Below are 21,829 nucleotides of genomic sequence, written 5' to 3'. Positions count from 1 at the left end.
TCATGGGCCTGTAATCCAAACATCCAGGAAGCCAAAGCAGGAGAACAGAAAGCTGATACCAGCCTGGGCTCCATTGTGAGACCAGCCTCATAAACCAAAACATGATCACAAGCTTCACACCATATATTAGAGCAATAGACTGACCTGTTGGAGAATGTCACTAAACTTCCACAGAATAAGGATCAAGAAATAAGAAAACTAATCACTATCATTACTAGGACAGCTTCTATTTAATTAAGCACAAGTAAAACAAGTGATCCTTTTAAATACAATTAAGTTTATGCTGTGAATTATCTTAAAACTTTATTTTCCTTAGTCAATGATTAAACTTGCTTTTGTTATTTTTATAGGAAATTTTAGAACCCCTAATATCTCATCATTATGAATTTCTGTATTCCCAATACATCACTAACAAAGAAATGCTCAATGATTTTGGATGAAACATTTAAAAGTTCAAGAAAGAAAATACAATTGCTTATACTCATATTCAATATAATATATAATCAGATAATGTAATATGTAATCAGAATATTTCTAAAATTTAAGATTATTTGACAACTGTTACAAACATCGTTCGCAACTTGCATAAAACTATGACAAATAAACTTTACCATATTTTCAGGATAAACTCTGTAAATAAAATATACCATCAGGATTATTTGGGGAGGGAGCCAGCAAGCTGACTCCACAATAAAGGTGCATATGACCAAGCCTGACAAGACTCACATGTTGGAAGAAGGGAACCAACTCCAAGCTGTCCCTGATACCTGTGTATCAACACACACACACACACACACACACACACACACACACACACACACACAAACACAATGTCATTTTTAATTAAAAAAAAACTTCACACTGCTGAACTTTGACAGATTACAGTCAATGTCTACCAGTAATGTTATACAGACACCACCATTTTTAAATCAATAAATTTGAAAATAAGAAAAATCTAAAGATCTTTGCTGATATGAAAGACAATGAGATTATCTGCATCCACAGTTAAATAATTTGGAAGACATATGTCAAAACATTGCTAGTAGGTATAAGAGTTCATTTTCTTCTTAGCAAATTGAAACAGAAGATGAAGGGGCCAGATAGTCACTACTGAGACATTAAGTAGTGGTTAATACTAGAAGAGAAGGCAACAATTATGTAATACTATATCCAAGACACTTTTTTTTCTTACATGAGTCTATACAGCTAACTCTCAAAATCCTTAAGTTCACTCTTCCTTTCTAGAAGAAACTGAAACAAAACAACTTGTGCAAGACACAGTTAAGTGGAAAGTGGGATCTGACTCCAGGCTAAACTCTCCAGTAATATGTGCAAAGGTGAAAACTGTTTTCAGGGACCTCCCAGCATATCAAAGGCTCACAGATTGTGCCCCATTGTTATTAAGACTCATCTCTAACACTGGATCACTCTTCTTCAAGCAATCCTGCCTTGATGCTTGATTAGTTCTGTTGGTTTTCCTTTTGATCTTTTCAACAAAAATCTATTGGACACATATCATAAGCCAAGCATTATTCAAGACCTGAGGATAATGTGATGAACAGGAGATCAGTAGCCCTGCTTTTCTGTTTATTCTTTAAAAAGAAAGAAAACTAGATGAAATACTGCAAAAAGTTGCTATCTGTTTAATTTCAGTGGTGAATAGTCTGCTCCATGACTTAGTGTACCTTTGGTCTGTCTGAAATGTCTCATGGGTTTAGAATTCTCAGTAGAGACTAGCAGAGGAATGCACACAGGGAAGAGAATGAGAGAGGACAACAGGAAGGGAAGGAGAAAGAAGAAGAAGAGGGGATAAGGAGAAGAAAGGAAACAAGAGGAAAGGAACCAAAGGGCAGATGGCAAAGAGTGAGCCCCTCCTAACTTCATGTTCCACACGAGAGCTACATGTCTTAAGTATGTTACTACCCATCAACAAATTCTCTCTCGGCGTTTCCTACTTATTACTGCCTAGTCAACGAGCATGGATTAAATGAAGCATTTCTCGTGGACACAAACCGTTTTCACTGTTCAAGGCTAGGAGCATTGTTCTTTTTGTTTAATTGAATGCAGGTTAACTTGAAACTGGTCTGTAAACACATTAAACTATATTCAAGTTCATATAAAAACAGCTACCAAATTCAGTTATATTCTAAGGTTTCTATTTCAATTTCAATGAAACAGTTCCTAGGTGAGCACTGGCTACTGATAAACTATGCCTGCATTTCAAAAATATATTAGACCAGTCTCTCTCTCTCACTGTCACATTTGTTTACTATTAGGTCTTTTAGAACATAATTCTATATATGCATGTCAGATGATGTTTATGCCCCAAGTTATGAAAGAACCACCACCAAGAACTCAAGCTCTGATGGTATGCTGCTGAGTACCTAATGCTCACCAAGTGTGTTAGCGAAATATGCACTTTACAAGAACTACTGCTAAATCACTAAAAACCTCATTAACCATACAGTTCTCATCACTGTTTTACAGTTGTGGAAGACAATTCAGTTCATAAATGAAATGGCGGGGCTAGAATCTGTACTTGGATCAGACACCAAAACTAGTTTTTTTCTAATCTAGTAGCCTTATACAGATTAAAATTTATAGTCTCTAGTCATTCAAGAAAATGTCAGAAATATTAGCTGCTATAGTATGGATGTATCCCCAAAATTCATATGCCAAAATTTAATGGCGAACGTAACATTAAGAGGTGGGGCTCAAAAGTAGTAAGTCATAAAGCACAGACCCTTTACAGATGACTAAGGTTCTTACGAAGGGGTTTGATGGAAGGGGCCTTTCTCTTCCCACAGCTTATCCCTCCTTCACCCCTCTGCCCCTTCTACCATGTGACAATGTAGAAGGGAGGCCCTCACCAGATATTAAATGCCAATGCCTTGACTACAGACTTCATCTCCAGAACTGTAAGAAATAAATGTCTGTTCTTTATAATAGACTATGGTTTTGTTACAGCAGCATAAATGGACAAAAAAACAAAAGTACCCATGCCCTGCTGCACAGGTGGACGTATCTTCCCAGGCCAGCTGTCGCAGCTCACAGGGTCCACAGCTGGGTAAGACTGCTATTTTTCTCCTCCACTAGCATGCACAGCACCTTCCAGCAATACAGAAGCTGACCAGTAAATGATGGCGTTTCCAGGTCAGGACCAACCTGGTTTTCCCATCTCCTATGGCTCAAGTATGTGCTGTCTTCCACAGCAGGGTCTTACCACCAAGTTGTGGAGGGAACTAAGAGCAATGGTAATAGTCTGTAATATAGGGACTAAAGGACACTACTGAAGATCAATTCAAAAAAGGCAACACATACCTGTCTCTAGGCTTCAGTTGATAACCTATAATACCCAGGGGAAGGATGGTCCTCCCATTATAGGGAACCTCATTTAAACTCCTTTTATATATGGAAATGTCTATGTTTTAAGAAGCCTCTACAGTAATGTTTCCCTATGGCTTTGTCAAAGGTCATTAGTGCCAGACATCCCTCCTCATATTCTCTCCTCTATCCGGCCCTGCCATCTCCCACCCCACTGAGCCCCTCCTGTTCCATTATTCCTTTTTCCCCTTCATACCGCCTGCATTCTATCCCACTTCCCTCAAATTCCAAGTCCTGCAATGGGCCCTAACTAGTGTTCTGCCTTCCGTGGGTACCCCACTGGATGTTATGGGAGTAACCAGCCACTTTCTGACTGGATTTAAAACCTGTGCTACAAGATGAAACTCATACCTTGTACCAAAAATTGTGCCAAAACCATAGGTCCTAGGGGACAACCTAATACTGTTATTCTGCCAAATGGATATAGTAATAAACTGCCTCCTCCTAAGTTTTATCTTCCTACCCATAGATTATTACATCTCCCAACCCTCATCAGAGAAGCTTCTTTCTACAATAAAGGGCAATGACTACAAAGACCCACAACTCGCCAAGCAGCCAAGAATAAGGGACTGGAGAGCGTCCACTTGCCATGGTCGGCTATCTCACACCCTCTCCCCACTAGGTTCGGGGATCACATTGAAAGAGGGGAACAGAAAGATTACAGGAACAAGAGCTCGTGGGTATCTGCAGTAGACAGTATTTGCCAGACATGACAGCACTGTTGCACATTTGAACTTGCGGCAGCTGACGCTGCTTGCACAAGACCTGCAAAAGATCAACCAGCCCGAATCCCAGAACAGACAGGGGAGGGGCTCGTGAAATGCCACCCGAGCTGAAGAGCTACTGGCAGTTGATGGCTGCTAGGGGAAGGAAAGTAAGATTTCTTCAGGGATGCAAACTTTGGGAGACTGCCAATGCTCCAGCTGATGGTCCTACACCCATGTACATACAAGCAGCACTAAAAGGACTCGGCGTTTTTGTGTTTTTTTTTTTGTTGTTGTTTTTTTTTTTTTAAAGAACACATGAAGTGCCGGGCGGTGGTGGCGCACACCTTTAATCCCAGCACTCGGGAGGCAGAGCCAGGCGGATCTCTGTGAGTTCGAGGCCAGCCTGGACTACCAAGTGAGTCCCAGGAAAGGCGCAAAGCTACACAGAGAAACCCTGTCTCGAAAAACCAAAAAATAAAAAAAAAAAAAGAACACATGAAGTAGTAGGGAAAGTGGAGGAAGAAACTAGGTAAGGAATTGTAGGGGAGTGAGAGGAAAGTAGATTTGATCAAAATGCATTAAATGTGTGTATTAAATTCTCAAACAATAAATAGTATTTTTAAATGCAAAAACAATCCATGGTTTAACATCAATCACATGTGTGTTCCCTGAGGATTAAAAACCAGTGTGTATGGCAAACATTCAGGTTTGGCATCTAGCAAACTGAGCATCCTTCAATGTAAAAGTAGACAAGTCACTGTGAAGGAACCAGTTATTCCTAAGACCCATTTGGAACTAATAATGAACTATCTCTTTACATGAAAAAAAAAATACGTATAAATGGTAATTCTATCCCTCAGCCAGCCCATATTAAGTACCAAATAGTAATTTATTAACTATTCCTAACTTCAGTTTAGAAATATAGGAAAATATATGAGTTGTGAATGTATGTATATGTATTTATATTCTGAGATACAGGCTATGGTCATGGGAAATTTTCTGTCTCATTTCTCATGAGAACAAGGATTTCATGGCAGCCTTGCAGAGGGGCAGTTTTTCAGCAGCAGAATCAAAATTTAAGAACAATGACAAGAAAGATCAATGGTTCCTACCAGGGAATGTGGCATTCCTCCACAAAGTATCATTCACATCCTAAGTAATGTGAATAAAGCAGGAGAAAGGTTTCCACACTGGCAACTTCTATTCTACAGAGTACTTAATTCTATGGTGCTTACAAGTCAAAAACTACACCACAAGTTAATTTAATGTGCTACAGAAAACATATCTTTAACTTTGTCTACTTAAAATTGGGAACACAAAACTAAAAATATAATGTTTAAAAGCCAATTTGGCATATTTATGGTTTAAATTATTAACTAACACATGAAGCTACAAATGCTACATTTATTTGGAGCAGAAAAATCTACTGTCAAATTAATTAAGTACTGTTATATACCATGTTGGTAAGGTGTTCTCACCCAACAATTAATATATATACTCCATGCATTTGATTTTATAATATTAAATAAAATATGATTAGAAAATCACTTTAAGAAAAATATATAAGTCCAATGAGAACAGTAGTAATAATTACAGCAATGGTCTATTAGGTGTATGCAATTAACAACTACAATGTTGATATATTTAAATTATTCCATTCAAATCTCAATAATTCTGTAAGTTGGCTATCAATCCACGTTATACATACAGATGCAAAGTTTAATAATTTATTCACCTTATGAATAAATTTTATTTTATTTTATGTATGTGACTATGTGTGTATATATATACACTACTTACATGCAGGTACCCAAGGAGGCTAAGAGAGAATGCCAGAACTCTTGGAACTGGAGTTACAGGCAGGTGCTGGGAGCCAATCCAGGGTCCTCTGTAAGAGCATCAAGTGCGCTGAACCACTGAGCCATCTCTCCAGCCCCTAGTAAGTTTTTACATTCAAAGTTACACAACTCATGAAGAACAAGGTATGCTATCAAGGCCAGGATCTTACTCATTTCACTACATAATGAAAAACCTAGGAACCATACATTTTGGGGCCAGGGAGTACAAACCATGGCCTTAAAAAGAGATTCATAGCCTAATATGTACTCAGCAAATATTTATTAAATTTAAAAAATTTGCCTTACCAAGTCACAGTGTCTAGGGACACATGCCTGAACAATAAAAATACAGCTCACCATAAAAATGAAAACAGTGGCTGCTGCTGGGAAAGGAAGCAGTCCTACCTGAGTGCTATTTAAGCTAAACCGGAGTTCTTTCTACTGGTAGTGCCAGTCTATTCTTCAACTAGTACCCTACTACAGAATAAGCTCCATTGCTAAGGAGTTTTGAAGAAATGACTACTTTCACAGAATCAACAAAAATTCTACAACATAACCCTGGAACAACTTGTCATACAATGCTATCAGAGGTGAGTAGTGGCATGTTGAAAGAATTCAGAACGTCTTAAAGAACGTGACAGCATTGGGTTCTCACTGTTCAAAGATGGAACTCTATGAACTTCACTAGCCACAGTAATTGCAGGGAACTAAAATCTAAATATGTTTGACTATGGAAGTTAATGAAATGTTAAAACAAAACAAAACCAAACACTCAGGGAATAAATTCACTATCTTCAACCTTAGTAAATAAAAATTAAAAAGTAAACATTTATTCTCTTTGTGAGTTTTACTAGCCAATAATCAAATAAATAAATAGAGTATTCTATGGAAGTATCCTTCTTACAAGGAACAATTTAGAATATCCCCATTTTTCAACCCCACAAAGAATTAATGGATCTTACATCAGAAAGTCATCCAACATCACATGCCTCCTCAGGTTTTACAAACAGATCACATCAATTCTAATCAAATCTGGATTCAGCTGGAAATCTTCAGAGCATACAGACAACAGAGATGCATGTTGAATTATATTATCATATATAATAGGCAAAATTCAGTCTGTGGAAAACTGTAGACCCAGAGCTCGGCAGCTAAAATTAAAAGAAAAGGGAGAAAAGCAGAAGAACGTGTAGATTAGGAGTTCAAAAAACACCAAAAGAAAAAAGTAAGACTAAGTCGCAGTGTCTAGGGACACATGCTTGGACAAGAAAAATACAGCTCACCATACAATGCAAGCAGTGACTGCTACGGGAAAAGGAGCAGTTATGACTGATAGGGCACATAGAAAGCTTGTGTGGGAGCTGACAAGTTCTGGGTAGTTGTTCTAAATGTGTTTACTTTTAATACATAAAGTGAATATTCATTTTGTGTTTTCTGTATTCGTGCTTTGTTATAATTTAAGAGCCTTTATAAAAACACATATAAATAAAAAAATGTCTCAGTCTAACATTCTTAAAATTCCAGCCCTGTCAGACTCTTGCTTTGTGAACCAACATGTTACCTAATACCTGTATACTTCAGTCCTCACATCTGTAATATAGGGAAAATAACACTCTGTAATGATGACCATTGTACAGTTTGAATGCTTACAAGTGTCTATTAAACAGCAATATTTCGATAAAAGGTAATTATTATCTGTGTAAAACATGAAGCTATAAACTAGGTGGCCTTCAAAAATTTGACACCAAATGGTTATGCCAATTCTTTGAATATTTACAGAGTTACCTTTTAAAGGTACCTAAGTCAGGTATGATGGCACAGGCCTGCAGTTCGAGCACTCAAGAGGCTGGGGCTACTGAGGGCAACTTCAGTCCAGAGAGTCAAGACCAGCTTGGGCAACATAAAAAGACCTGACCCCGAACAAAAAAGTTTCCTGTGTATTAGTCACTTTTCATATAAATCCTTGCAAGCTAAAAAAACTCTAACGTAAGTTTATTTAGCCAGAAATTACACAAAATGCCTTAAAAGGGAGGCATATATTCAGTTGTGAGCATACATTCAACTGTTTTAAGTTAATATATGGTAAAACGGTCTTTGGGGGAGAAGCAGAGGTGTCCAGTTATAAAACTTTCAAAACGGGTATAAATTTGAGTGAGTATCCTCACGTTGAGGATACAGACTAGTTCTACCCCCACCACCCCCAAACATCCCTGCGCTCCCTCTACTATCACACGCTCACTCAACTCCAAACCTGGGGGTCTTAGCCAAGTTTGTGCTACTGTAGCAGAGTATCTCGGAGGGTAGTTTATAAAGAACATAAGCATGCTCGTCACCGTTCTGGAGGCTCAGAGGTCCAAGATTAAAATTCAGTGCTTGGGGCTGGAGAGACACCTCAGTAGCTAGAAACGCAAGCTCCCCTCACGGGTTCAATTTCCAACTCCCATGTCTAGTTCCAGGGGTCCAACACCTCTGGTCTCTGGAGACACCTGTGCTTGCAGAGATCTACCCACACACATACACATAATTTTAAACATGAGAACTTTTTTAAGTGTCTCAATGCTTGGTGAGGGCCCTTTTTGCTGCACGCTAACACAGTGAATGGCATGGGGCAAGAGAAGACAAATGCTGTGTCATCACAGAGGAGAACAGGAGGAGCAAACCTACTTCCAGAAGCTCCTAAGGACATTACTTTATTCATGAGGGCAATACCAACAGGCCTACCTTTCAATACTGTTGCACTAGAAATGAGCTCAATTCTAATGTTTGCAGGGGACAAAAACAATCAACTACAGTGCCAACAATCTGGTCATACTTCTAGTTTTGTCTTTTTGTAAATGAAATAGAGACTAGCTTCTTTCACAAAGCATAATGCATGAGAGTCATCCAAGTCGTTAATGTACAAATTGTCCATTGCTTTTCATTGTGAAATATTCCATTGCATGACATACCACAGTTTATCCACTCAGGCACTGACATGTGCACTTTTCTGGTTTTTGACAATTGTGAACATGTGTTCCATTTCTCTTTGGTAAATACTTAGGGTGGGAGTGCTCATTCACATGATGGCTCTGAAAGGAATTTCCAACATTCCTGGAAAATTTTCATTCCCATCAGCAGTACATGAGCATTCTAGTTGCTCTCTATCTTTGCCAGCTGGCTACTGTCAGAATTTGTTTATCTGTTACTTTACCTTTGGTATTCTAGTAGTTAGGTAATGGTATCTCATTAATTTGCATTTTCTACTAGTTAATGATGTTTATAGACTCAGTTTTTAAAATATATACTACAGTTAATTCTGTCAGAGGACCACATTTAATATTATAACACTTAGCCTGATAATGGGATGAAATTCTTTCATAAACTAAACTATATTTGATATCTTTTCAGAATCATTTACCACAAAATTTCAAATTGGCATCATAAGCAATGAACATTTATGCAAAGTTTTTCAATTCATTGAGTAGAAAATGTACTCAAATTCAATTTATACTGAGATTTTGTAAATTTTTCTTAAATTAAGAAAATTAAAATCTTTTCAACTTCCTTCTACTCATCTTTTCAAAATCTTCTTTTACAAAATAACCTAATTGTAAAAGGCATTTATTGAGTGTACATTTTGTGTTAGGAACTATACAAAGTCTTAGGCATACAAGTATTAACAAGATCCTGACCTGGAGGACTTTATATTATTATTTTGTGTGTGTGTGTGTGTGTGTGTGTGTGTGTGTGTGTATTTGTGTGGATATATGCACTTGCACATGAGGGTGCACCATGCATGTGTGTACATGCATTTGAAGGCCAGATGTCAACATAGGGTGTAGTTCCTCAGTCAATATCTCATTAGCATTCCTGTGTGTGAGCTAGCCCGTGGAGGCACATACAGAGGCCTGTGTGGGCTAGCCTGTGGAGACACACACAGAGGCCTGTGTGTGAGCTAGCCCGTGGAGGCACATACAGAGGCCTGTGTGTGAGCTAGCCTGTGGAGACACACACAGAGGCCTATGTGTGAGCTAGCCTGTGGAGGCACATACAGAGGCTTGTGTGTGAGCTAGCCTGTGGAGGCACATACAGAGGCCTGTGTGTGGGCTAGCCTGTGGAGACACACACAGAGGCCTGTGTGTGGGCTAGCCTGTGGAGGCACACACAAAGGCCTGTGTGGGGGCTAGCCTGTGGAGGCACACACAGAGGCCTGTGTGTGAGCTAGTCTGTGGAGGCACACACAGAGGCCTGTGTGGGAGCTAGCCTGTGGAGACACACACAGAGGCCTGTGTGTGAGGAAGCCTGTGGAGACACACACAGAGGCCAGAAGCTGAGGCAGGGATGTCCTTCTCAGTGGCTGTCGACCTTATTTGGTCTCTCACTGTTCAACTAAACTAGCTGGCCAGCTAGCCTATGGGATCTGCATGTCTTTGCCCCTCCAGAACTGTTGTTATGGGTGTGCACCACTACATTCAGCAATTTATATGGGTGCTGGGGATTCAAACTCAAGTCCTTGTGCTTAACAGCAAAGAACTTACCCGCCCCCCGCCCATGCCATCTCCCCAGCCCTGCACCTTAGTTTCCTTTTTAAATTTATCTGGCGTATCTGGGTGTTTCTCGTGCATATATGCCAGTGTACCGTTTGTGTGCTAGTGCCCAGAGGCCAGAAGAGGATGCTGGATACTCTGGAACTGAAGTTATGGTGGTTGTGAGCTATCTAGGTACTGGAGAGGTGACTCAGCAGTTAATAGTACTTGTTGCTCTTGCAGAGGACTCAGGTTCAATTCCCAGCACCCACAAGTTCAAGGCCAGCCTGGGCTACATACATAGTGAGAGGGAATGGGGAAAAACAAAAAACAAAAAACAAAAAAAAAACCTTTGATTCCTGAAGCAGGGGCAGATAGAGAGAGAGAGAGAGAGATGGGGAGAGGAGGTGCTGACTCTCTGCATTGCTCAGGCTGACTCAAACTCAAGCAATCCTCCATTTCAACCGCCTTAGTAGCCAGGGCTATATACACATGCCACAGCGGCCAGTATAAAAACTATGTATGATATACAGCCTGATGTCTTGACATATAAACACATCATAGGATAATTAAATCAAGCTAGTTAATATAGCCATTTCATATATACATCTTTTTATATATATTAAGACTATTTAAGGGGCCAGGGAAATATCTCCACAGATAAAGTGCTTGCTGTACAAGCATGAATGAGAGCCTGAGTTCGGATCCCTGGCATTCACATAAAAACTGAGCATAGCAATGTCCCTGTGTAATCCTAGCACTGGGGGGTGGGGGTGGAGACAAAAGGATCCTGTGGCTCAATGGCCACCCAGACTGGCTGCAATGGTAAGCTCATGGTTCAGTGAACATGCTGTCTCAAAAAGTAAGATGGAGAAGTGATTAAGAAAGACATCATGATGTCAACCTCTAGCCTTCACATGTATCTGCAGAGCAAGCATGCATACAAAACACACACACACACACACACACACACACACACACACACACAGAGGTAGATACTACACACCAAAATAAGTTGAGAGACTTTGAAGAGCTGCTCTCTAAACCATTTTCAAGTATACACCAACTATAACCAAATAAACAGAATTATAATGCTCTATCTCCATATCCAGAACTTATCCTAAAACTTTGTACTCTTTAACATCTCCCCATTTCTACCACTCCAGCCACTAAACACCACCTTTCCACCGCTCTGCATTTATGAGTTTCACTTTTTCCAATTCCATGCATATATGAAATCATGCAGTATTTGTGCATGCCTTGCTTATTTTGATTAGCACGAGGTCCTCCAGACTCAACAAGGTCAGGTGGACCTAAGGATTTCACCGAGGATTCATTCAAGTACATTTTATTTGAGTAAGCTGCAGTTTCAAAGCTCTACATTGGATTAAGTATTTCAGTCTTTCTTTGACACAGGCCTGATATGGAGGCAACTTTGGTTGGGATGGCAAGTCCAAATTAAGACCTTTACAGATCTAAGTACAGAAAATAATCTCCTTATCCCTCCTTATTAAATTCAAAATAAAAACAGTATTAAACAACTAAGATTATGTTACTCAAAAAACATCCTATCTCTTTCCTGATTATACTGCAGTGGGGTTTTTAAATATTAAATGGTAAATGTTTACATTTTTGTTTCACAAGTAGTAATCAACGCTGAAATAAACAAAGAAGTACAAGCAGTTTACATTCCTACTAAGAGTGTATAAAAGCTGTGGTTTTTTTTTTTTTTCTCTACATCCTAACTAGCATTCCATATTTTTTGTCTTTTTTAATTGGTTGGTGGTAGAGTAGACACAAGTTCATGTGTGTATGGAGGCAAGGGTTGACCAGGTTGTCTCCACCTTTATCTTTTTTGAAGAGTTTTACTTTATGTGAGTGACTACATGTATGCATATGCACCACATGCATACTTGGCGTCCTTGGAGGCCACAGGAGGGACTCTGATTCCCTGGAACTGGATTTATGGCAGTTGTGAACCACCATGTGAGTACTAAGTGTTGGACCTGGGTTCTCTCCCCAGAGGAGAAAGTATCCTTAACCACTGAGCCCTATCTTCAGCCCCCTTCCACCTTGAGAAGAGTCTCACTGAACCAGGAGCTTACCAATTTGCTAGACTAGCTGGCCAATGAGCTCCAAAGATCTGATCTACCTGTGTCTACATTCCCTACACTCTAGTTATAGACCTGAGTAACCATACACAGGTCTGGTTTGGTTTTTCATGGGTGCCAGAGATCAGAACTCAGGTCCTCATGACAGATACTTTACCTGCTAAACCATTTCTGTATTTTCTGCTTTTTAAAAGCAGACGGTATTCTAAGTAGGATGAGAATGTATGAGTTCTGATCAGTGTTTCCCTGGTGACTAAAATGTTGAGCACTTTTTCTCAAATGTATTGGTCACATACTTCTTAAAAGTGTCTGTCTGGATCATTTCCCCCCTTTACTGACTTGATTGTTTAACTTGACATCACTTCGTGTCAATTCTTGCTCTTATGTCCTAAGCAATAGGAATTTGGGGGTTTTGTTTGGGTTTGGGTTTTGTGACAGGGTTTCCTTGTGTAAAAGCCCTGGCTGTCCTGGAACTCATTTAGTAGACCAGGCTGGCCTTGAACTCACAGAGATCCGCCTGCCTCTGCCTCCTGAGTGCTAGGATTAAAGACGTGCGCCACCAAGCCTGGTGCTACTGGAGTCCTACTCATGAGGTTGTCACCCTTGTCATCCCTTGAAGTGGTTCCTGTTTGTTTCCCTAACAGCTTCAGAGTTTGGGGGTTCTATATGAAGGATTTTCATGCATTTTTAGCTCATTCTTGTACAAAGTGTAAGAAAGAAACCAGTTTAAATGTTCTCATGTGGATACTCAGCTTTCCCAGCCCTGTTTGCTGAAGAAGTGTTTGGCACCTTTGTAGAGGACAAGATGATCAGAGCTGTCTGTAAGGGTTTATTTCTAGATCTTCTACTCCATTGGCCTGTGTGCACTGATTTTCTACCAACACCACACTTGTCTTGGTCATTGTAAACCTGTAGTATACTTTGCAACCAGGTATTATGATGTCACTATTTCTCCTTTGGCCCGGGGCTGCTTTGTGCTTTCATAAGAGATTTATGGATTTCTAGTTGTCATTACAGTTGTGGTGGGAGTTTTATTGAATGTGCATATCACTTTCAATAGTATGATCATTTTAACAATAATAATCCTCCCAGCCCATAAACATGGAAATCTTTTCACCTCCTGTGTCTTCTTCAGTTTCTTTATTTTTGGTATTATAGAAATCTTTCACCTGTTTAGATAGGTTTATTCCTTCAGACTGTTTTTTTATTAAGGGAGTTTTATTTTTGTTTTCAGCTATTAAGAATGGGATTGTTTTTCTGATTTCTTCCTTAAGTTAGTTATCAGTAAAAAAAAAAAAAAAAAGTTACAGGTTTTTATATGTTGATTCTGTATGCTGCTACTTTGCTGGAAATGTTTGTGAGATCTGAGTCTTCTGGGAACATTCAAGGTCTCCAAGGTATACAATCACATGATCTGCAAATAGAGATCATTTGACTTCTTCCTGTTCTATTTATATTCCTTTTGTTACTTTCTCTTTTTAAAGATCTTTTTACTTTATTTAATGCATATGAGTGCTTTTGCATGGTGTCCACAGAGGTCAGAAAATACCCTGGAACTGGAGTTAAGGTTGTGAGCCACCAGTGGTACTGGGAATCAAACCAAACAATGCTCTTAGCCACTGAGCCATCTTTCCAGCCCATTCCTTTGTGTTGTTGTTGTTGTTGTTGTTGTTGTTGTTGTTGTTGTTGTTTTGGTTTGGTTTTTGTTTTTTGTTTTACTACTCTGGTTAAAATTTCGAGTGAACTCCCTTGACTTATACTTGATTTTAGAAGAAAAACTTTGCTTCCCTCACCAAGAGGATGTTGTTTATGGGTCAGGTATATACTGCTTTTACTAAGGTATGACCCTTTTATAGCTGTTTCTTCAGAGCTTTTATCATGAGGAGTATTTAATTTTATCAAAGGCTTTTTCTGGCTTTATTGAAATGATCTGTGATTTTTCTTGATTCCATTTATTTATTGATTTGTATGCTGAATGATCTGTTGCATTTCTGGAATGAACTAATTTGACCAGTGTGCATAATCTTTTTAATGTGCTGATGGATTTAATCTATAACTTAATTTAATCCTGATGTTTCTTGACTTTTTTGGTCTGGATGATCTATCTGTTTACGATAGTAGAATGATGTTAAAGTCACCCACTATTATTGTACTGATGTCTATCTCCCTATTTTTATCTAGTAGTGTTTGTTATATGAAATCAGGTGCTCCAACATTGGTGCATATTTACAATCATATTGTCTTGATAAATTGTTTCCCTTATCAATATCTAGTGAACTCTGTTCTGTACAGTTTTGACTTGAAGTCTATTTAGTCATATGCAAGTATGGCCTGGGATATCATTTTACACCTTTCTTCTTTCATTCTGTGTATATATTTGCCAGGAAGATGAATTTTTTGCAGGCAGAAAATTATTAGGCCTTGTTTTTTGTTTTAGCTTTTTGAAACAGAGTCTCTCTACATAGCCCTGGCTATCCTGGAACTCACTATGTAGACTAGGCTGGCCTAGAACTCTCAGAGATCTATCTGCTTGCCTTCCAGCCTTGGCTATAAGGCTTTTTTTTTTTTTTTTTTTTTTTTTTTAAATCCCAAACAGTCAGGCTAGCATCTTTAAATTGGGGGATTTTAAAACCAATTACATCCAGGATTATTGTTGAAAGTTGCATGCCAGTTCCTATCTTGTTGTTGTTTTCTAGTTATTTTAAATAATCTGTTACTTTCTCCCTTTCTCATAAAGGTTTCACCGTTCCCTAATTCTCACTTGCTTATCTACTCTTGCTTGTAAACTTAGAAAAGTTTAGCCTATAGATCTTCACCATCATCTATTCTTGTTTTACATGTCTTTTCCCTCTTAATGGCATCCCATAAATCATGTCTTCTCATTCTTATTTTTTATTACTATTGGAATACATAATTCACCAATCTTAAAGGCTTGATAGTTCTTCTATTCTTTTTTTTCTTTTTTTTTTTTGTTTTTTTTTTGTTGTTGTTTTGTTTTGTTTTGTTTTGTTTTTTCCAGACAGGGTTTCCCTGTGTAGCTTTGCGCCTTTCCTGGAACTCACTTTGTAGACCAGGCTGGCCTCAGACTCACACAGATCCGCCTGCCTCTGCCTCCCGAGTGCTGGGATTAAAGGTGTGCACCACCACCGCCCGCTCTTTCTTCCATTCTTGATCTTCTCTACTGCCAAGGCTTTCAAATGAACTTTTCAGCTGGCTTATCAAGCTTTTCATTTCCAAAACATGCCTGGTTCTTTTTCAGAATGTCTATCGCTGTACTCCTCTTTTGTATCCTGCGCTGTCTTCTATAATTTATCCTATTGATTTGCATTTTATTTGAATTTTTTAAGCATTGTTTTGAATTCTCTGTGTGGCATTTCACCCACATGGACTTAGTTACTAGAGTGAGGCATGTTTAAGGAGTCATGTTGCCTTGCTTCTTCAAATGTCTTTTCTTCTCCACTGCTATCTTTCCTACTTTTGTATCAAAACGTATTTAGGGACAGTCTTTTCTTGACTTACATGCCCTAAAACGTAGTGTCGAGTTTAACTCCACACAGGCTTTAGAGTGTCCTTTCCTTGTAGCTTCTCTGGCTGTGTCAGTGGGTTTTGACATAGCAAACCTTGTCCTGGAGTCAGAGAACTCACTTTCTCGGTCAATCTCACAAGTGTGGGATCTCTCCAGTAGTTCAAGTCGATATTCTGTAAACTGTGAAACAGGGTACTGACTCTCTCTCTGTGGTTACCTCTCGTTCTGTCAGCAATATACAGTCTGAGGAAGATGAAAGCCACCTAGACTGTGGTCCCAGTAGGTGCCGTATCTACAGTTACTTCACCATACTGTTGCTATGAGGCTGAATGTCCAGGAGTAGGTATTCCAGACCCTAGCTATGCTGACTTAAGGCTAGGTTATCAGCTAGGAGCTTTGATTTCCCCAATTCTTCAAGTAAAAATGAAGTTCACACTGGGCTGGGTCATGGATAACGTGAGCTGTTAAATCTCTTAGCTGGACCAGAAGTGTACTTTGGAGGAAGAACAGCCAGCCATGATTGATATGTCAGGTTCAACGCCCAATACTACACAGAAAAAGGGAAATGAACAACAGGGGCTGGAAACAGTTCAGTGAAAGGTCTGACTAGCCCTAGGTGCAAACTCCAGCACCACAAAAAGAAAAACATCGGGGTTGGGGATTTAGCTCAGTGGTAGAGCGCTTGCCTGGCAAGCGCAAGGCCCTGGGTTCGGTCCTCAGCTTTGAAAAAATAAAATAAATAAATAAATAAATAAATAAACAAACAAACAGTAACCTGATATGAGAAGAAAGCAAAGCTGGGCAGTGGTGATGCACGCCTTTAATCCCAGCACTCAGGAAGCAAAGGCAGGTGGATCTCTGTGAGTTCAAGGTCAGCCTGGTCTACAGAGTGAGTTCCAGAACAGGCTCCAAAACTACACAGAGAAACCCTGTCTTGAAAAACAAACAAACAAATAATTAAATGGATGAATAAATAAATTTTCTTTATCCCCTTCCCTCCCCTACATGCAGACATCTCCCTTTCTCTAGGTCTACCACTCCCTTTCTCCCCTTCCTTTCTAGATGTGGACCTACAATGCTATAGATTGCTTCTGCTACTTCACATATATCCACCCTTTGGGACAAAAACCTCTCTCATTTATGTGGCTCTAATTAGAATGCCAGTGACAGTTTCCTACAATGGTGAGCCCAGGGACAGCCCTTTTAAGTGCTCAGCTGTCTGAAGCTATGCATCTCTTCTACTGCCGAAGCTTTCTACCTAAGCACAAAAATAAGACTAGAAAGAAATGAAGCCAGGAAATGGAAAGTACCCTAAAAGTATCTAATTTCTTGATCTGGTGTTTCTGGACTGATACAGCACTATTCTTCCTATTTATGTAGCAAATAAATTACCTTTCTGTTTAAGCTGTTTTAAAGTGTTTTTAATGCTTCCTATTTTAAAAGTACCAAATGTTTTGTTTCTCTAGGGAAGCTAAAATAATAAGTTGTCTATTTGCTTGTGTGACCTTCAGTTTGAGTATTAATGTTTATTAGTATACAGATAGTATCCAATTCTGCAATCACAAACATGTGAAATGAGACAGAAGTAGAAGAGAAAACCACATGTAAATAGACTAAGATTAGTTACACATTGACGATTGACTCTCCAAGCAGTCAGGAACCTTCAAATAGCTTTCGATGTAAATTTTAGTTGGTTGTAAGACTTCACAGTAGGTAGCACTTACTTTTCAGGTCTTACATTGGGCCACTCTACTTTCACTGGGAAATGAGATGTACGTTACTTTGTGTTGCTCATTCACTTATTTTAACCAATATCTGAAGACAGTCTGACATACAGCATCAGGAAAAGAAACACAGCTGTAGTAGGATTAAGTCATAAGTTTAACTCATGTCATACACCTCTAAGGAGTCACTTCCTTTAATATAACAACTCCTACTTGCCACACGTTAGTAAAAGTACCTCTGGAACCAGGTGTAGTGGCACATACCTATAATCTCATCACATAGTACAGCAGAAGTATCAATTCCAGGCCGGCCTAGGCTACAGTGAGACTCTGCCTCAAAAAGAAGAGAGAAAGGGCTGATGAGAAGTCTCAGTTGGTCAAGTTCCTACCTCACAAGAATGAGGGCCAGAGCTGGATCCCTAGAAACCTCATTAAAAAGCCAGGTAGGCATGGTAGCCCCCTATAATCCTAGCACACAGAAAGTATAGATCCCTGGAGCAAGCTGGCCATATTGGTCAAAATAGAGAACTCCAGGTTCAATAACTGACCTTCACTCAGTATATAAGGTGGAGAGCTATTGAGGAAGAGCACCCCCCATGTCATTCTTGAGACTACACACACACACACACACACACACACACACACACACACACACACACACACGCAAGCATGCATACACCCAAATACATACACCACACACACTTACATAAAAAAGAAAATTCTCTGCCTTCTCTCCCTCTAGAATAGCAATTATTAAACTATAATTATTTATGTTAGAGTGGTAATGAGACTCTGAGTCATTATACTATAATGTGATACAGAAAAGAGCAGATGAAGTAGAGAAACTCTGTAGTAACAGAACACACAGTTGTTTCATAGCAGAATGGATCTGATTCCTCTATTATTCTTATTCATTCAGAAAAGATCTGAGTCACTCAAAGATGACTCAGAATTCAAGTTTGGGAAATGGGAAGAATAAATCAATAATAGAAAAAGGAAAGCTAAGAGGAATAATACATTTTAGAATAAAGAAAATTCAAATATAGCCATGTTGAGCTTGGTGGAAGTCAATCATGCGGCAACTTCCAGGCTGGAAACTGGAGCTTAACAGTATCGGAGGCATCTGAAAAATAATGTTGTCACTAAAGCTAAACGAACAGGTACCATCCCAAGGAAAAGTAACTAGAGAAACTGAAGGCTGGAGAGATGGCTCGGTGGTTAAGAGTATTGACTGCTCTTTCAGAGAACCAAGGTTCAGTTCCCAGCACTCACCTGAAAGCTCACAACTACCTGTAACTCCAGTTCCAAAGGATCCTATGACCTCTTCTGGCCACTAAGAGCTCCTGAACACCTGCATGTGGTAAGCATAAACCCATGCAGGATCACATACACTATACTTTTTTTTTTTTAAGGAAACTAGAGAAAACAAAACTGTTTAAGTCAAATGCAACAAGTTAGCCTTGTAAATGAACAGAGGAGTTGCTATATTCCATAGAAGAAATAAGAAGGCTACAAAGTTAGAAGAATGCAGGAAGGAAAAAGAACTCAAAATCTGAAGCAAGGTTTTTACAATGAGTTCCTATTTGGCAATTAAAGTCACTGGCAATAACAGAGGGAACAGTTTTAGTGAGAAAGAAGGAAACAAAATGGATGAAAGACATGCCGTTCTCCTCCCTGTAGAGGTGATGGAAAGGATGAATGAATAGGAAATCTATGATTTTTGTCTTAGGCTACTAAAGATATTTGAGGAAAATGAAATTAAAATGACAAATTAATCAATGGACCTACAGATTTTAACAAGTAGATAAAATAAAAATGGTAGCAATGGATCAGTTATAGATGCTCACATCTTTAATGCCAGCACTAGGGAAGCAGAAGGCAGGCAGATCTTTGTGAATTCCAAGCCAGTCTGGTCTACAAAGCAAGTTTTAGGACAGCCAGGGCTACATAGTGAAACCCTGTCTCGAAATCAATCAATCAATCAAACTTTCTAAGAGTAAAAAAAAGTAACCATAAGGTACAAGGTAAAAAGAGAACATCCCTGGGCAGGCAACAAGCATGGCCTTAATCTCTTTACCCAAAAAAAAGGGGGGGGGGGACTGGATCAACCTTCAATGTCTAAAAGCTGTATCCTAGAATCAGATACTATAAAGAGTTTGGGGGGGGGGGTATTTTGTTAACACAGTCTCACTACTATGCTGTGGGATGGTCTGTGTGTCAAATTGCTCTGATTGGTCAATAAATAAAACACTGATTGGCCAGTGGTCAGGCAGGAAGTATAGGTAGGACTAACAGAGAGGAGAATTGAGAGAATTCTGGGAAGTGGAAGGTGGAGGAGGGAGACACTGCCAGCTGCCGCCATGACAAGCAACATGTGAAGATGCCAGTAAGCCACGAGCCACGTGGCAAGGTATAGATTTATAGAAATGGATTAATTTAAGCTACAAGAACAGTTAGCAAGAAGCCTGCCGCAGCCATAGTTTGTAAGCAATATAAGTCTCTGTGTTTACTTGGTTGGGTCTGAGCGGCTGTGGGACTGGCAGGTAACAGATTTGTCCTGACTGTGGGCCAGGCAGGAAAACTCTAGCTACAAATGGTACCCAACATGTTGGCAAGAGTTTCCACCTAAAATCTGAGAAAAAAAGATTCTAAAAAAGAGCTAAAAAACAGTTCCTAGTTGTTTCTCTCAAGTTAGTGGCAGCCTGCGTGTTTGAGCTACTATGGCAGTTCCTGGCATGTGTGTTCGACCTGCAGTATGGCAGGAATGAGGCCTCTGCAAGTGGCACATTAAGCTGCATGGTGGATTTAGCCTTTGCTAGTACAAAACAAAAAGAGGTTTCTGGGCTACACGCTACTTTGATAGAAGTATAGACCCACTATTTCTGAGAGTTGATGGCTCCCAGAGCTGGCAGAAAACTTACCACCACCATGTTGGGAAGCTGAAGTGGGTGGAGCCAGCAGCCACAGCGCCATTTCAGGCTTAGAAGGCTGCAGTTTAAAGCAATAGGTTCAAGGTAATATAAAACATAAGCCATGTAAAGATGGCTACCACACAGAGAATATGGATTATGTTCTCTTTGATATTGGTAACTGAAGAAAAACATCTGATTGCAAAAGCTGTTGAGTTATGCCAAAATGTATATTTTAAAGGTACCTTGACTTCAAAATTTGGATGTAAGGATATGTTGCTTTGGAAAGAAGGCTCTGCTTTTGTTTCCACAGAAAGCCAGAGGTTATGGATTTGTTACAGATTAAGATACATCAGGTTTGACCAGCCAAGACCCCCTGAAAGGTCTCCGATGACACCATGGCCCAGATGATCCAACATCCAGAATCGTTTCAAGGCAACTGGCTCAGACAATACACCCTCACGGACTACTCCATAATCCTAAAATTTTCTTTGTGTCCCCATAAGATACAGCGCCCCCCTCCAGCAGGAAGTAGTAAGAGAAGCTACATCCAAATTCCCAAATATACCAAGCTGGCTTTGGAGATGTGTAAAAGTTAAAACCTTCCTCTTTAAAGAGAGAGAGAGAGAGAGAGAGAGAGAGAGAGAGAGAGGGAGGGAGGGAGGGAGGGAGGGAGGAGGGAGGGAGGGAGGGAGGGAGGGAGGAAGAAAGGAAGAAAGAAAGAAAGGGGAAGTGCTGTGGGATGGTCTGTATGTCAAATCTGTTGCTCTGATTGGTCAATAAATAAAACACTGATTGGCCAGTGGCCAGGCAGGAAGTATAGGTGGGACTAACAGAGAAGAGAATTGAGAGAATTCTGGGAAGTGGAAGGCAGAGGAGGAAGACACTGCCAGCTGCTGACATGACAAGCAGCATGTGAAGATGCTGGTAAGCCACGAGCCATGTGGCAAGGTATAGATTTATAGAAATGGATTAATTTAAGCTACAAGAAAGTTAGCAAGAAGCCTGCCATGGCCATACAGTTTGTAAGCAATATAAGTCTCTGTGTTTACTTGGTTGGGTCTGAGCGGCTGTGGGACTGGTGGGTGACAGAGATTTGTCCTGACTGTGGGCAAGGCAGGAAAA

The 21,829-nt window shown here is 39.7% G+C and overlaps 1 protein-coding gene across 3 annotated transcripts in view; it reads right to left on the bottom strand.

The window, feature by feature from the left end:
- Positions 1-21,829, bottom strand: part of Fut8 (fucosyltransferase 8) — a 222,603-nt gene that overhangs the window by 185,966 nt on the left and 14,808 nt on the right. The window contains exon 1 of one of the 3 annotated variants that reach the window (XM_028876079.2): positions 5,892-6,192. The exons of the other annotated variants lie outside the window; for them this stretch is intronic. The gene's annotated coding sequence lies outside the window, so the exon portion shown is untranslated. Of the gene's footprint in view, positions 1-5,891; positions 6,193-21,829 lie in introns of those variants that run through there. 3 annotated transcript variants of the gene reach the window in all.

The sequence above is a fragment of the Peromyscus leucopus genome, chromosome 14 (assembly GCF_004664715.2).
Source record: "Peromyscus leucopus breed LL Stock chromosome 14, UCI_PerLeu_2.1, whole genome shotgun sequence".
Lineage (NCBI taxonomy): Eukaryota > Metazoa > Chordata > Mammalia > Rodentia > Cricetidae > Peromyscus > Peromyscus leucopus.
The sequence above is the reverse complement of the archived record's forward strand: the minus strand, read 5'-3'. Positions and strand labels throughout refer to the sequence as shown.